Consider the following 18,123-nt stretch of genomic DNA (forward strand, 5'->3'; position numbering starts at 1 on the left):
CCTGTGCCCCAGGAAAGTGACACAGGTCATTGCCCAGTAGGCTCCCACCTTGGAAGAGCTGCTACAAGATGGACTGGAGAATGGGTAAGCTGTGAGTTTCCTTGAGCTGCAGGCCTCATGCTAGGATAAAGGTCAAGGGATGATCATCTCCAACAACTAGGGTTGCCAACTCAGGGCTCGGAAATTTGGGGGTAGGGTTTGGGGAGAAGGGGAACCTCAGTGAAGTATAATGCCATACAGCCCACCCTCCAAAGCAGCCATTTTCTCCATGGAAACATCTGTGTCATCAGGAGATCAGTTGTGATTCTGGGAGGTCTCCTGGCTCCATCTGGTGGTTGGCACCTGCTGCCTCCACCCTTCTCTGAAGCCTCTGTGCTTTCATTCCAGAACCTAGACAGCTGCCTAGAGGACAGCTGGCTGGAGAGAAGAAAGAGTAAAACCACCACTACTACCACAACCATGGCAGCAACCCAGGAAAAGAGCAAGCTGCCCACAGTAAGGGGGTGGCGATTTTACTCCTCTTTATCCATGACCAGCTTGCTCTGCTCTGGAAGCCTTGGCAATCTCCCTCTCCTGCCTGAGATGTTGTGCCTTATGCTGAGAAGAGAGCAAGAAAGAGAGAGAGAGAAGACTTTCCCCTCATTCCAAATACCCAAGGGCTGGCTAGGTTCAACATTGGCGGGGAGAGACAACCCTACATGGTCAGAAGTAATCTGGTAATTTAAAAAGGTACAATTCTATATTGAATATTGATAGTTATATCCTATATTAATGCATATGTGTGTTTGGTAGGGTAGGGTGGCTCCCAGGGCCCACAGCAGTCATGTGGCTCTTTTGGTTGCTAGCAGTTGCAAATATGGCTCTCTACAAACTGCTGATTGAGTTCCACTGCTTTAAACAGAAACGTAATCTGGATGTCCTAATTCAAAGTTACTCTATCTTTAGGGTTGCTAGCCTCCAGGTGGGGCCTGTGGATCTCCCACTTTTACAACTTATCTCCAGATGACAGAGATCAGCTCCCCTGGAGAAAATGGCTGCTTTGAAGGGTGGACTCTATGGTATTGAGGCCCCTCCCCTCCCCAAACCCCACCCTCTCCTGGCTCCACCCCCCAAAGTATCCAGGTATTTTCCAACCCAAACTTGGCAACCCTATCCATCTTCTACCCCCTTCAGTAAATGGAATTAAATTATGGATCCGAATGATCAGGGAATGTAAAAGTGCAGTGGTGCCCTTGTGCCAAATCAGTATTTATTTTAAAATCCAAAACTTGGTCCCGTACTTCTAAGCAGGTGATGTGTGTGTGTGTGTGTGTGTGTGTGTGTGTGTGTACACATATGTATACAAAGACTCATTTCTGGGCAGTAAAGAATACATTGGACAAAAAGCAGCAAGTATACACGATGCATCCTAATAAATGAGTTACTATATGTAGAAATTATGAAAACTTATTTAAAGATCTATGAATCACACTGAAGTTCTAAGGGTCTTCTGTTTAACAAGTTTCCACAAGCCATTGCATGTAATTAGAAATATTTATAAAAGGCAGTATGTAAAAATAGTTCCATGTTTCTGTTTTTTGGGATAAAAATAATCATTCTGCCAGTGGTATAATTGCAGAGATATTTTTAGAACAATTTAAAAACAGGCTTGCTTTTCTGAGTAGGGATTTCTCATGGTCAGTTTGGTATAACTACTATAAAGCCACCTTCAGTCCACTGCTCTTAACAGTCTGTTCATGGAAAACCCAGTGTCCACTTTTCTTACACTCAGAGTCAGCCATGCTTTCTTCTGATTCAGCAAGTACCCAGAAATATCACATCCTGTTAAAAGCATTGAATTATTTATGATATGAAAGGTCTTCAAAAGTGCAAGATTGCAAGTTGTCATTTGGGGGGGGATGCTGTGTTTGTTTACACTGACCTCCTTTTTAGATTTGCTAAAACAACTGAATATTGGCCGGGACTGCTTCTCAGTCATTTCTATACTTAAGTTTTGGTAAAGATTGCAGTAAAGCCTGAATGGCTTCTATGTGGGTGGGAAAATTAGGATTTTTCTGGCCCATGTGGCAGTCATTTCCCCTGTCCCTGTAGTAGGGTTGCCAGGACCCCATGGGTTCACCTGCTTAAAGGGCCCCCAATCCACTGATCTGGGATCTGGCTGGTGGGGGGAACCCCACCCCCCAAGTGGCCACATCGGTCCGACATGGCCAGTGTGATAACGTTGCCCGGAAGTGATGTCATCACGCTGGACCCGTTGCCGAGCAATGCTCTAGCAATCACCCTGAAAACTCTAGTTTTCAGGGTGATTGCTAGAGCATTGTCCAGCGATGGGCCCGGCATGATGACATCACTTCCGGGCGACATCGTCGTGGCGTGTGTGCAAATGTCCCAGAATGGGAACACCACTCCCCCGCTAAAAGAGGTAATTGACTTGGCAACCCTACCCTGTAGCAACCATTTTTCCACCACTACTGGGAGAGGGCTTTTAATTTTTTTGAAGTCTGTACTAGAATATCGTTACTGATACACCATTATAACAATAGGTGTTCGCAGATTTCAATAAGAAAATAAGTCCATCTCCTTCTCGTACAGAGATATAAAGGAAAAAGCATACCTTCACGAGGAAAGGGGCTGAAGAATTCAGAGAACTTGTCAGGCCTATTGTTACCATGGTATATCGATATCACACTATTCTAGTGCCAACTTCCAAAAAAAATTCCAAAAGCTCTGGTGGCTCAGGGGATGGTGGGTGGCCACTTCCATTCGGGCAGGGAAACCATGGGGAAACTTGCCATGTTGAAGCCCCATTGCTGCTTTGCTTTATCTGCAGCCACACCAGCAACGGGAACACTAACATTCCATCCCTGTGTGGAAGACACCTCAGATGTCTTTTCAGAGGGCTAGCCATGTTAGTCTATTGTAAGCACCTAAAAGACTAAAAACATTTATTCCAGCAGAAGCTTTTTTGAGTCAAAGATCCCATCTTTGGCCCTGACCTGGATAGCCCAGGCAAGCCCGATCTTGTCAGTTCTCAGAAGCTAAGCAGGGCCAACCTTGGCGAGTACTTGGAAGGGTGACCTCCAAGGAATACCAGGGCCGGGATGCAGAGGCAGGTTATCATGCCACCTCTCGGAAATGTCCTAGCCCCACTAAGGGTCGGCAGAAGTCACCATGACTTCTAGGCTCACAAGCACACACACACACACAAAATACTCACAAAAATAGTACAAAAAATCCCCATCTTCAGATTGTTTTACCATCTTTAAGAGCACTACAGTCCATAAATCTGCTCATCCTTTTGTGAAGTAGGAGGGGAGGGATAATCCTGAAGGTCATGTTGCTACAAGGCCTTACCTCATTGCACTCTGCTGTCTGATGTATTTCATTGCAGCCAGATGCCAATAATCACATCATCCATAAAAATACTGAAAGAAACAGAGCATGGTGAAATGTCATGGAAGGGAGCAAGGTTTAGCTCCCCTTGTCTGCATATTCCATTTGTGGAAAAACGAAGCAAAAGATCGATATTGGTATACTCCCAGTTAAGTCCAAAAACAACTTACTGAGACTAGGGTTACCACTTCTGGGTTGGGAAATACCTGGAGATTTTGGGAGTGGAGCCTGGGGAGCGCAGGGACCTCAGTAGGGTACAATGCCCATAGAGTCCACCCTCCAAAGCAGCCATTTTCTCCAGGGGAACTGTAATTGTAATAGCGGGAGTTCTCCAGGTGCCACCTGGAGGGTGGCAACCCTAAGAGACAGCCCCAGTAGAAATGGGTCCTATTTGGGTAGGTAGATTTTAATTATACACCCTTTGTTATGTTCATGTTTCTTAAATAAATTTTCCTGAATACAGTGACTGTGGCAGATATATGACTTTGGATATAGCCAGCTTTTCCACTCGATCCTGCTGGATTTACCTCCATACCATAACTTCCATCCCACATGACTTTTGTCCGTACAGGTCCTATAATCCCCAGAATAACACTTTTGGTGGGCAAAGGGGACTCCCTCATTCCTTTTATAGCAGGTGAAAAGCTGGCTGAATCCAACCCTATGAACCTAAATTTAGCACCAGTCTCTTTAGGGAGACTTGCTCAGGAATATCCTATTATAACTAAAATGCTGCAGGGCTTCATTTCTTTGATTGCGCCCCAATGTATATTTCATCAGCTTAGGCCATCGGGGCTTTGTTGAACACAGACTGACAAAGAGAAGAGTGTCCTTATTTGGGGAAGGTTCAGCCACTCTGAACCTTGTTTCCTTCCTCATTTATAGATTTGGAAAACATTTGAGGAAATCATGGCAACCGCTGCCCTAATTTGAATTCATCCACTGTTCAAACTCATCAGGACTGGGCTGGGATGCCTCTAACAGCCTGCCAGACGCCAACCAGATGACAGACACAGTGTTGTCATAGCACCAATCCCCAGATTTGTGTGGGCTGTTGAGGAAGCAAAGTGTTTAAGAAGCTACTGGTTCGGGGATAATCAGGAACAGAGTCTCCGCACAATGAAGGCGATCTGGAACTCCTGATGACTGATGGTTCCAGTGGGAACTCCGGCTCACTTGCTGTTGGATTCAGCGCCGATTTCCTTGACAAGGCCTCAACTTCTCTCTCAAGCCAGAAACCAATCCTCTTGCAAGTGGCTATTTATAAGGATGTGTAAATGTTTTATGAAGAGTGCTTTGAACATCTCATCCTAAAGGGAGGGAAGGAGGGGGGGGGAGAGAAAAGAGAAAACAATGAATCATTATTCCAGTAGAGGGTCCCTGCAAAAAAAAAAAAAGTGCAGCTCATTAAAGCTACAGTCTGACTTTGAAATTTTTAGCAAGGTATTTTGTCTAATCTGTTTTGAGTTTGTCATCATTGGAGTTGTTCTCGTAGAACCATTTTTTTTGTTTCAGAAATAGTTTACTTATTTGATTGTACAATAAGAACTTGCTGAGCAATGTGCTCACCTCTCATGACTTTCCCTGAAGCTGTGAAGAAGAAACCTTTATGGCAGGCTGGAGGAGCCTTCTATTATTGGCAAATGAATTATTTGTTTACTTTTCCCAGGTTTTTTTCCAGGCTCAATATACAAATGTAGCTGGCCGCCTCACCAATATCATCATGTACCCTCAGAGAACTGCCATTGATCTTTCCAGATGTGTACACAAATGGTCATTAGAATTTTCACACATTTATTTGGTCCAGTATAAGAATCCAACACATTAATAATCTATTCCAAGAAACTTGGGATTCATGTGAAAAACACTGACAGCATATTTTTATTTACTTAGTTCATTTCTACCTCGCCTTTCTCTCCAGTGTGGGCCCAAAGTGACTTACATCATTCTCCTCTCCTCCATTTTATCCTCACAACAACCCTGTGAGGTAGGTGAGGCTAACTGGCCAAAGGTCACCAAGCAAATTTCCATGGCACAAGTGGGGATTCAACCCTGGGTTTCTCATATACTAGTCCAATGCTCTTCACCACTACACCACACTGGCTCTTAATATACACAGTCAGTAGCCTGTTACGGCCAAAAGACACATTAATTTTTACACAAGTTCACTACAGGGACTCGCAGCCATCCTGCAGCTGTGTGTCTCTAATGGTAACTTTGAGTAAAATCACTCTGAGGGTCAGCTTGGGATCAGAACAGTGGCATGGTGGAGAAAAGTCTCCAGTCTTCCTCCCTGATGGCCCACGGGGTGTTATTTATTCCATTCGGGGGCTGTCCATCCAAGCATTCAGTGCACTTCCAGCACCCTGATGGGGCAAATAATGCTCCCTGGGCCATTTCAACTGTGAAAAGTGGCAAGGGGGAGGCAGGAGGTTATCCTCCCCCCATGCACCATTGTCCTGATCCAAATCTGGCCTCTGAGGCACTTTTCCCCATAGCTGCCAGAGCTGCTATACATAGGGTTGCCAGCTCAGGGTTGGGAAATACCTGATCATTTGGGGGTGGAGCTTGAGGGGGGCAGAGTTTGGGGAAGGGGGACCTCAGCAGGGTACAGTGTCATAAGCACCCTCCAAAGCAGCCATTTTCTCCAGGGGAACTGACCTTGGTCACCTGGAGAGCAATTGTAATAGCAAGAGATCTCCAGGTTCAAACCTAAAAGTTGGCAACCCTAGCAACTGCCAGTCCCCTCTGGGAACTCATGTGAAAACTATCATGTAGTTTGGTCCTAAATTTAACACACTTAGGCCAAGATACTTACTTGTATCAGCGGTCCTAATCCTAAACAGGGTAGGCCCATAATAGGTACATCGCGGCCAACAACCATTTCTTTGGCCACCCCAATAAGCTCCACGGGCAACCATTTTTCACTGAACTGTTAGATCGCGCTAACAAAGGACTCGTACAGTGATTCAGCAAGTGATTCAGCTTTATTGGAAGTAACGAGCAAGCACTAACTCAGTAAGAAACCAGAACAGAAAACAGTGGGAGCTTATGCTCCTTTTAAACATAACCGGGCTAATGTAGCCACGCCTATTTACAAATAACAACCAATGAGATTGCTAGGATAAAGACCAATGGGAGTCTTTCCCTCCTAGGGAATGGTATCGTTCTGATTGGTCGCTGTTACGAAGCGACCAATAGGAAGTTCGCTCAGAGGAGCCCTGGTCTGGCTCAAAGCTTAACATGGGAGTCCTATGAGGTGATTCATGTAATCATTTCAATACATTACAATTCCTCCCCCCTAAGTTAAGCCATCATCCCAATTGTTTTATTATTTACATCCATACAATCAACCTTTGTACATCAGTTATTCCAACAGTATTTACACTCATAGTCCTTCAGATAAGTCGGCATTTGCCGCGAACGCTGGGACCTGCGGAGCGGTGCAGGCTCCACGGGCAGACAAGGTTGTGGGTCAGAGTGGGGTTCACTACAGCCTGGATCAGGCACAGACTCGACTGGGATTTCAGCCCCGCACACAGGGTTCTGCCCTGACTCGGGGACAGTACCGGGCCTTTCGGTACTCACCGCCTGCTCTGGGGGTGTCCACTCGACATCAGGGGATTCAGCCGTCGGAGAGTCAGCGCTGTCCCTAGCCCAACGTCTCCTTAACTGATCTATGTGGCGCCGCCATATTCGACCGTCAGCTAACTGCACCACATACATTCGAGTACCCACAGAGTCGGATATAACCCCAGGAAGCCACAAGTGCCCGTTTGCATAATTTCGTGCGAAAACCTTGTCCCCTTTTTCAAACATGCGCACCTTCGGTTGCGCCGTGGTACGCTCGGATTGCTCTTCAGTGAGGTCTGGGTGCATTCGGTTCAAACGGGTCGTGAGTCTCCGCCCCATTAACAATTCGGCCGGACTACGGCCTGTAGCACTACAGGGGGTGGTGTGCTGCAGCAAAAGAAAGGAGCCCAGCCTCTGGCTCCAGTCCCCTTCGTCCATTTTACCCAGGGCCTCTTTGGCCGTCCTGACCATCCGTTCGGCTTGGCCATTAGATGCCGGATGGAAAGGGGCCGAAGTCATTTGGCGTATGCCATTACTCGTGAGGAAGAGCCTAAATTCCTCAGACACAAATTGAGGCCCGTTGTCACTGACGATGACGTCAGGCAACCCGTGGGTGGCAAAAAGTCGGCGGAGCGCATGGATCACAGCAAGTGATGTGGTCGATTTCATATGCACGACCTCCAGCCATTTGGACATAGCGTCCACCACAATTAGGAACATTTGCCCTTGGAGAGGGCCAGCAAAATCTATATGCAATCTGGCCCAGGGTTTACCAGATGACTCCCAGCCTTGGGGTGTAGCTTGTGGGGGATCGGGTCTGACTTGCTGGCATTTGGGACACCCTCGTACCCATTCTTCGATCTCTTTGTCCAGCCCCGGCCACCAGACATACCCTCTGGCCAACGCTTTGGTGTGTACCATACCGGGGTGACCCTCGTGCAGCGACTCTAACACTCTCGTCCTGAGTTTGTCAGGAACCACCACCCTGTTCCCCCATAATACACAGCCCTTAGAAATGGATAGTTCATTTTGACGGCTTTTGTAAGGGCCGAACTCCGGTTCAACGCTTCCAACCGGCCACCCCCTCCAAACCCAGTTTAATACTCGGGACAGCACGCTATCCTTGGCCGTGTGTGCTGCAATGTCCCTGGATGATACCGGGGGTCGAGGAAGCTCCTCAATTGCCAAGACCTCACAGGCGGGGGCAGGGTCTGCGCCAATGTCCGGCACCGGGCACCGGCTGAGGGCATCCGCATGCCCAATCGCTTTCCCAGGCCGGTGCTCTAAGTCAAAATCATAAGCCTGCAAAAATATCGCCCATCTAAGCATGCGTGGGGACATGATGTTTGGCAATTGCTTATCGGGCGCAAAAATCCCCAGTAGCGGCTTGTGGTCAGTGACCAGCAAAAATCGTCTGCCAAAAATAAAATCATGGAACTTTTTGACAGCCGCTACCAACGCCAGACCCTCCTTGTCTATCTGGGCATAGTTCCGCTCTGCCGCAGATAGTGATCTAGAATAAAAAGCGATAGGCGCTTCGCTCCCATCAGGCATCAGATGGCTTAAAACTGCGCCTACTCCAAACGGTGAAGCGTCAGCAGCTAACACCAGGAGCTTGTGTTCATCATAATGCGTGAGTACGGCATTAGATGTCAGCAGCTCCTTGACTCCCACAAAAGCCTTTTCCTCGGCCTGCCCCCACTTCCATTTTGCCTCCTTGTGCAAAAGCGCGTGCAAAGGGGCCGCCACTGATGCCTTATGCGGTAAAAACGCATGATAAAAATTCAGGAGTCCTAAAAAGGATTGGAGCTCCTTCTTACTCACCGGCCTGGGGGCGTTTTGGATTGCAGATACCTTCTCATCCGTGGGGTGGACTCCCTCTGCGTCAATGCGAAACCCCAGGAAGTCCACACTTTCCACCCCGAGCGTGCATTTTGAGCGCTTAACTCTGAGGCCGGCATTTTGAAAACGCCTGAGGACCTCTTTAACCCGGTCCAGTAGTTCCTGTTCAGACCCGCCCGCAATCAGCACGTCGTCAAAATAGGGCACTGTGCCAGGTACCCCCCTTAGTAGACGTTCCATGAGGCCCTGAAAAATCCCAGGTGCTACGTTGACCCCGAATTGCAGCCTGTTCACTTTAAAAGCCCCTTGGTGGGTTACAATTGTTTGGGCCTCGGCAGCCTCCGGGGTGACAGGCAACTGCTGGTATGCCTGGGCCAGGTCAAATTTGGCGAAAATCTTGCCACCCCCCAGGGAAGCCAAAATGTGGCTTATTACCGGGACCGGGTACGAATGTTGCTGCAGCGCCTTGTTAATCGTACATTTGTAATCGGCGCATAGTCGTATGGACCCATCTGATTTGACAGGGGTTACGATCGGGGTCTCCCATTTGCTGTATGGTACTGGCTCTAAAACCCCTTGCTCAACTAGTTTGTCAATCTCTTTTTCCACCTTATGTTTGAGAGACACAGGTACTTTCCGATACTTCAACCTAATAGGTTTGACTGACGGATCTAAGTCAAACGCAACCGGGGGGCCCTTGTACCTTCCCAACCCTTCGGCAAATACATCAGGGAACAGGTCGTACAGCATGCCCCATTTATTTTCAGACATCCTGTTAATCCCAGAAATACCGATGCCCAATGGCTCAAACCAATCTAACCCTAGCAGGTTAACCCGGTCTCCCTCTGCAATCAGGAATGACAGTTTAACACATTTCCCCTTATACTCAACAGTAACAGAGTCCCGTCCGGCCAAGGGAATTCGGTTGCCCTGGAAGTCGGACACTCTGGTTCCCGCAGGCTGGAGCCGCCGCCGGCTTCGGTTCGGGAACAACTGGCGCCAGGACGCGGCAGAAATCACCGTCACGGACGATCCTGAGTCCACCTCCATTGTACAGGGTCGGCCGTCGAGGAGTGGAGTCACGGTGATCTTGCCCTGGCTGCTGGTGCGATTTACGGCCGATGCGCTCGACAAGGTCGCCGTCAACTGGCAGCTTGCTTCCGATGCTGAGGAACGGGTCTTGCCTTGGGTGCTGACTGGAGTGCCCCTCTGCGCTGACCGGTTGTTAGTTGAGGGATCCTTCTTCGCTGATCTGCAGACTCTGGCCAGATGACCACGCCGCCCACACGCTCTGCAGTCGACATCACGAGCCCAACAGGAGCCGCGCTGGTGCTTCCCGCCACAACCGGAGCAAGGCTTGACGTTGGTAGTCTTCGCTGGGGTCCGCTTGCCTCGAACCGCGTTGACGTCATCATCCGCGTCTTCGCCCTCGCTGTCTCGTTGAGCGTGTATACTGGGCTCTGCCACCCGCTGGCGGACCTCCTTCGTGGACTTCTCCGCTGCTTCCGCGGCCACGGCCTCTTCGTAGGCCACTGCCCAGGTCAGGGTGGTGCGGGCGAACAGCCTCTGTTGCAGCCTTTCATCTTTGAGACCGCAGACGAGACGGTCTCTGAGGGCTTCCTCCACGTTGTGGAAATTACATGGCCGTGCGGCTTTGCGAAGGGCCGCCACGAAATCTGCGATGGTCTCGCCTCCGGCCTGGTTCCGCTTGTAAAAAGCGTGCCGGCAGGCGATCTCCGACGGTTGTGGAGAATAGTGAGCCTTAAGCTTCTCCGTGATGTCAGCGTAGGTGACAGTCTTTATATCAGTTGGGGCCACCAACGACCTGGCTATGTCGAAGGTCCCCTTCCCGCAGGAACTCAGGAGGCATGCCCGTTTCTTCGCCTCATCGGTGATGTCGTGGGTCTCCAGATGGAACTCGAACCTGGACAGGTAGGAGTCCCAGTCTTCTGAGGAGGGTTCGAAGCACTCGAACTTCTGGCTTCCAGCCATCGGGGGAGACTTGGGCCCCGGAGCTGGTGGCGCCTCCGCCGGATCGGCTGCTGTGCTCTGCCCGCTTTCTTCCGAGTCCGAAGTGTGGATGTCCGCAGGGCTGCCTACCTGCTCTAACATCCCATCCTCGTCGCCAATTGTTAGATCGCGCTAACAAAGGACTCGTACAGTGATTCAGCAAGTGATTCAGCTTTATTGGAAGTAACGAGCAAGCACTAACTCAGTAAGAAACCAGAACAGAAAACAGTGGGAGCTTATGCTCCTTTTAAACATAACCGGGCTAATGTAGCCACGCCTATTTACAAATAACAACCAATGAGATTGCTAGGATAAAGACCAATGGGAGTCTTTCCCTCCTAGGGAATGGTATCGTTCTGATTGGTCGCTGTTACGAAGCGACCAATAGGAAGTTCGCTCAGAGGAGCCCTGGTCTGGCTCGAAGCTTAACATGGGAGTCCTATGAGGTGATTCATGTAATCATTTCAATACATTACAGAACTATGATGACCACTCAACCAATCGTACTTTGACTCTACTCTCAACCCGGGGATTCTTAGTTTGGGCTTGAAGCAGGGATATAATGTAATTTCATGCCTTATTAATCACAGAGAACAAGCCACGCTCCAAGAGTTTTTCCAGCAACCACAGGAAACTTAGAGAAGCACCCTGTGAGCATTTTATTTCCATTCAGTCCACAGCTCACAGTGTAACCCCAGCAATAATTCAGGACATCTTTTCAGAATCAGAGCAGAATAGAGTGAATTGCCAGAGGAGGAGGCAAGGCCAAGAAAGACTTTTTATACAAAGATTTGTTGAGGGGACACAACTACGAATGGTAGCCATCTGCAGTGATCTCCCTGACCCCCAACCATGGAAGAAATACACTGGTAACATTGGGAAGGGAACATTGGTCTCAAATGGCAGCCTTGTTACTTGAAGAGATCACCAATTATTAAAATTGTAGCCGAGTTTCACCTCCCTGTACAACTAATCTTCCCCACATGCTGCAGAGGACAGTACAGTGCAGTCTGTGGAAAAATCATTCTGCTTTCATTAAACTTGCTGTATGCAAATTTCCTCATAAGTTGCCTCCGATGAATATGAAACTATTTCCTGCTCACTCATCTCAGACTCACACTTGATCTTTCTGTATCTAAAATATCCATTCTCCCATTTTTCTAAGGTAAAGGATGGGGGAGGGGAGAGACTGGTCTCTCTGTATGAAATGACCCAAACCAATGTTGTTATCTATAACTAGATGCAGTTCACAGCTCCCAAGAGCCATATTTCCTAAACATCCATTGCCTGAGACACACTTCCCCTCTTGAAATATTTTAACACTCCACACATCCCAAAAGGTTTACTTTTTATATCACCATGTTTTAGAGGAGAAACACCTGTATCCATATGAGTTGCAGATCTGGTTGTATCTACTTGTTGAAAGGAGACAAATCTAAAGCAGATACTCCTGTAGAAAAATAATGAAAAGAGAAGAATTCTGCTGCATCTGTGTGCTGGGAATGATTGTATGACACAGTCACAGCTGATGCCGAATCACCTGCCCCGGTGGAGGCCACAAATCATGCAGAGATACAGCAGGGAGCCTCCTCTATGGGTAAATACTTTGCTCTTACAGGTCACTTTAGTTATTTAATCTAGTTATTTCTTATGACATCCTTGCAGCTCTCTTTTAGCATGCCAATGTGCCCTGAAACATGGATTAGGAATTAGCAGCCTGCAAACGACACAAAATGTTCATGAAAGGGATCACGATCTCAGGATAACTCAACCTCTGGCTCTTGACATTTATTGATCTGCTACTGACATTGCAGTTCAAAGACTGAGGGTTTACCTGTGAAGTCATTAAGATGTAGCAGATGTGCAGGTATTGGGATCTGACTTTCTATTTATATATATATATATATATCACCCTGTGTCATTAGGGTAACTAACTTTTTTTGACATTGGATCAACATCATTAAAAGATGAACTTGTCTTTTACCACATTCGGTTAAATGATTAATTTTCCTTGTATTAACCTTAAATGAGCCCATTAACAGATCTCTCCCCCCCACCACCACCAAAAGAGCTGCTCATTACGCTATCATTTTAAGTAATTAAATCAGAATAAATGGCTGTGTGAAGATATTTTAATGTAATGTCTAATTATATCTGACCCAGACGCTGAACTATAATCATTAACTACATGAACTGTGTAATGTTCCGAAGACTCTTTAATAATTTATACATCGTGGATTTTGTGGAAAGCTGGAGGCATCGGGTAGCTTGCACCTGCATGTGTCTGGCATCAAGTAATGTATCCACCTGTCAAATGATTTCTGATTCCCTAACATAACGCTTCTCTGCCTATCCTGATTGTGGCTGTGAATTATCTGATTAAAATTATAGAGATCCCGAAAGTAGATCTTTTTTGAGTCTTTGCCTGTCTTAGACTTCTTCGCTGGTGTCCCTTTCTTGAGTCATCTGAGACTATTTGCTCTGTGACCAGTCTTGACACATACCCCTTATTTCTTCCACTTCTGTTCTTCTTGGAGATAATTTTCTGAATTAGGTTAACCTACATGGGCATCAAGCAGAGAAGACCTTGCTACAGCGGTGGCGCAGGCAATACAACGCCTGCGGTTAACATCAATAGCAAACAGCCATAAGGCTGTTCGAATCCCCACTGCGGCCAGGTTGAGCCCCCGGCCCCCATCCCAGCTCCTGCCAACCCAGCGGCTCTAGTAATAACAAGAGGAATGGGTACCTGCCCTAGGTGGCAGGGGGCACCCTCCTCCTGGCTCTGTGCCAGGAGTGCGGTCGGCAGCGGCGGTGGCGGCGGAGAGAGAGAGAGAGGTGGCGGCAGCGAGAAGAGAAATGGCTGCGGAGAGAGTCGAACGATCCAGGGAAGGCAGTGGCCGAATCGAGTGGAGGCGGAGCCGGAGCGATGTCGTGACGTGGGACGCAGCATGGCAGGAGCCAACGGGACATTGCCGGAAGCAGCGCCCGAAAAAGCAGCGTCGCTCTGAAGGAGAAGAAATCATCAAGAGCCTGCTCGGACCTGGTCGCCAGCCATCTGGATCGCCGACAAAAAAGAACAACGAGGTCGCCGGAAAAAAGGAAGAAGGATTAAGCCGCAAGGGTTCTGGTAAGATATCCCCTCCCCCAAAGAGAATTGTGTCCCTAGTTAGGTATTAACTACTACGTTGTAGTTGACTGTAAACCGCTCTGAGACCCATTAGGGGTCATGGGCGGTATATAAATCTCATGTAAATAAATTTAAAAAAAACCTACACCATATGATTCAATGGCTTGGACCCAATGATCCGCAAGTGGAAACATTCCACTCGCACAAGATCTTATGCAATACCTTCCACTGTCATCAGTATATGAGCAAGATTCAAGTCCAGTAGCATATAAGAATAAAAGAAGATCCCTGCTGGAGTCCATCCAGTCCAGCATCCTGTCTCACACTGTGGCCAACCAGTTCCTCTGGATGGCCAACAACAGGGCATAGAGCCCAAGACATGCCCCTGATGTTGCCTCCTGGCTCTGGGATTCAGAGGTTAAGTACCTCTGAATGTGGTGGTTCCCCTCAGCCCCCATGGCTCGTAACTATCTCTAGCCTTATCCTCCACGAATCTATCTAATCCCCTTTTAAAGCTGTTTGTTCCTGTGACCATCACTACATCCTCTGGCAGCAAATTCCACATTTTAATCACTCTCTGTGTAAAGTATTTCTTCCAGGGTATTTCTTCCATTGTTGGGTGACAGTTTAATAACTCTCTGTGCCTGTCCTGAACCTACTGTCTATCAGCTTCATTGGGTGCCCTCAAGTTCTGGTATTCTGGGAGAGGGAGAAAAAGTTCTCTCTGTCAGCTCTCTCTACCCCATGCATACTTTTATAAAACTCTATCATGTCCCCTCTTAGTCGGCTCTTTTCTAAACGGAAAAGTCCCAGACTCTTCAGCCTTTCCTCATAGGGAAGGTGCTCCAACCCCCTAATCATCCTGCTTGCCCTTCTCTGCATTTTTTCCAGCTCTGCAGTTATTATTATTTTTTTGAGATACGGTGACCAGAACTGTACACTGTATTCCAAATGAGGCCGCACCATAGGGGCATTACAATATTGGCTGTTCTATTCTCAACCCCTTTCCTAATGACACAGAGGGTGGCTTTTTCACCACTGCAGCACACTGTGTTGACGCTTTCATTGAGCTATCCACTATGACCCCAAGATTTTTTTCCCTCTCAGTCTCAGCAAGTTCAGACTCCATTAGCCTATACTTGAAGTTGGGATTGTTTGTCCCAATGTGCATCACCTTACACTTACCAGCACCATATTGCCATATTGTTGTCCGCTCACCCAGTGGGCACCCAGTCCACTCACCCAGTTTGTGGAGCCTTTTGGGGCTCTTCACAATCAACGGCTGCAGTCACACGGAACAGTAGCCACGCTAGAGAGATGGAAGATGGCGGATTTTCCAGGTGTGATCTCACCGCCACATCTGGGAAGCGTAGAGCTCCCGTGGTTCAACCGAGGCTTCCCTCCGAAGATGCGCGGCAAAAAACTAGTACCTCGGAGGTACTAGTTTCCGGAAACTGCAGGGCAAGGGTGGGCATCTGATCGTGTTTCCGGTGGCATCCGGCGCCCGCCCATGTCCCCTCACAAACAGGTCATTTTTTCCCCCAAGGCTCCATGGATGCACACAAGCACCCAACGGAGCATGCGCACACTTCAGTTTAAAAAAGTTTAAAACAACAACAACAACCCCCTTTGCCATGCCGCCCCGCTTCTTTCCCTGTGGTGTGATCGGCACCTCCCCCCTAGCCACGGGACCTCGACAGGACCTCAACCAGACGTCTGATCTTGCAGTTGTGCGTTAGTTTGCCCCGGGGCAAACAGCCATGCTCCCCCCCGCATTTTCCAGCCCGTGTGACCGGGGCCAAACTTGGTTTTCACCATCTTGAATAATGTTGTGTCACCTGCAAACATGCCCACTACACTACTCACCCCTAGTTCCAGATCATTTAGATCTGGAACACGGATCTTTTTGGGACCCCATGTCTTACTTCCCTTGATTGTGAGAACTATCCATTGATTCCTACTATTTGCTTCCTTCATTTAACCACTTTTTAATCCAGAAGAGAATTTGTCCTCTTATTCCATGACTGCTAAGGTTACTCAGGAGTCTTTGGTGAAGTACCTTGTCAAAAACCTTTTGAAAGTCCAGGTATATAATGTCTACGTGGTTATCATTGCCTGCATATTTGCTCACTTTCTCAAAGAACTCCAAAAGGTTGGTGAGGCAGGACTTTCCTTTGCAGAACCCATGCTGATTTTCCCTCAGCAGGCTTTGTCCCTCTATGTGGCTAACAATTTTATCTTTGATTACAGTTTCTATTAATTTTCCTGGGCCAGACATTAGGCTGACTGGACTATAATTTCTTGGTTCCCCTCTGGATTCCTTTTTAAAAATTGGTGTAACATTTGCTACTTTCCAGTCTTCTGGTACAGCAGCTGAATTTAGTGATAGGTTACATAAACAGGTTAATAGAGCAACTATCTCACACCCAAGTTCCTTAAGAGCTCTTGGGTGTATGCCATCGGGACCTGGAGACTAATCAGTTTTTACTTTCCCTGGTAGGTCTAGAACTTCATCTCTGGTCACCTCAATTTGGCTCAGTTTTTCAGACTCTCTTCCTGAAAATAGGAGCTGTGGCATGGGTATCTGCCCCACATTTTCCACAGTGAAAACAGAACCAAAAAAGTCACTGAGCTTCTCTGCCATCTCCTCATCATTCTTTAGTAATCACTTTAGTAGTCACCTGCATCCCTTATTTCCTTCTCCATGTCAAGTTCAGCCTCAAGAGTTTGATCATGTGGGTGATAGTACACCTCCACTTTTAAGTAACCCCTAGGGCCCAGTATTTCCATCCATATAACTTCTGTTGGGGAGTTAATTCCCCCAGGGTTTTCTAACTTATTTGATTCTATGCCCTCTTCGATGTACAATCCAACATCATTAACCCATCCCTCCCTGTCCAGCCTATAGAATTTATACCCAGGAATGACTGTATCCCATAGATTTTCCCCAATCCACCATGTTTCTGAGATACCTAATAAATTGTCATTGAATACCAAGCACTCCAGCTCCCCCATTTTGGCTCAGAGACTTCTAGCATTGGCATATAGACACCTGTAATGTGTTTCCCTCTCCAGTAACCCTCTCCTCCCTCAGCCCCTTAGTTACCACACATGGCCCTCAGTCGCCATCATGCCCTCATTCCCAAGTTCTGTTATGTTCCTATCAATATTACCGTGAGTGTTTACGCAATCATCCCTTTGGACTGACGTCCCAAACCGGAGGCTCCTCAGCTCCTATTGACTCCCCCCCCCCCCGGCTGGGTGTTTTCTCGGGACCCTTTTTGTTTTTAACCTGGTTCTTTTTTGGTTCAAGTGAAGTCTGTCTCTTTTGTACAGGTTTGGCTTGTTCCAGAAAGTTCTCCAGTGCCTAAACTCTTCGTCTCTGTACCACTTTTTCATCTACGCATTGAGGCCTCTGATCTGTGCCTGTCTAGCTGGCCCTGTGCCTTTAACTTTCTGCCTAGTAACCTAAGTTTTTCCTCCAGGACCACATGACTATATTCCCATATGTCACTGGTGCCAACATGAATGCTGACTCCTCCCCAGCACTACCTATCAACCTATCTAGACAGGACATGATATCTGCAACCTTTGCACCAGGCAGGCAAGTCACCATGTGGTCAAAATGCCTGTCACAGACCCCACTCACTATATTCCTAGTGATCAAATCACCCACTACCAGAAGCCCACCTCCCCCCAGTACTCCAGGGGTATCCTCAGTATAAGAGGATATTGGTGGGGGTGGGTGGGAAGCCAATATAGCAGTGGGAAGGGACTTCTCCCTTTCCCCCTGCATTTTACTGCATTTTCAAACCAAGGTTTGAAGACTGCCAACATTGTTGTGGTTGCCTAGCAACTTCTATAATGGACACTGAGATCTCATCTCTTAAAGATGCAGAAGCTATCTTACTTGGGAAAGTTTCCTTCCTTCCTTCCTTCCTTCCTTCCTTCCTTCCTTCCTTCCTTCCTTCCTTCCTTCCTTCCTTCCTTCCAGACTTCTCTGAAAACCTGGGGCTTCCCTCAGGTTTCTAGAAAGTCATGGCTCCAATTGCTGGATTTAAGTATCCACAGATGGGGCTATACTGAGAATTAGATGTATTGACAAAGAGGGAACAGCAAAGACTTATGGGGGACCTCATTTTCCCTCCCTCACTATTTCTCCCCATAGCACATCC

The sequence above is a fragment of the Gekko japonicus genome, unplaced genomic scaffold, assembly GCF_001447785.1.
Source record: "Gekko japonicus isolate JY-2015 unplaced genomic scaffold, Gekko_japonicus_V1.1 scaffold1711, whole genome shotgun sequence".
Classification (NCBI taxonomy): Eukaryota; Metazoa; Chordata; class Lepidosauria; order Squamata; family Gekkonidae; genus Gekko; species Gekko japonicus.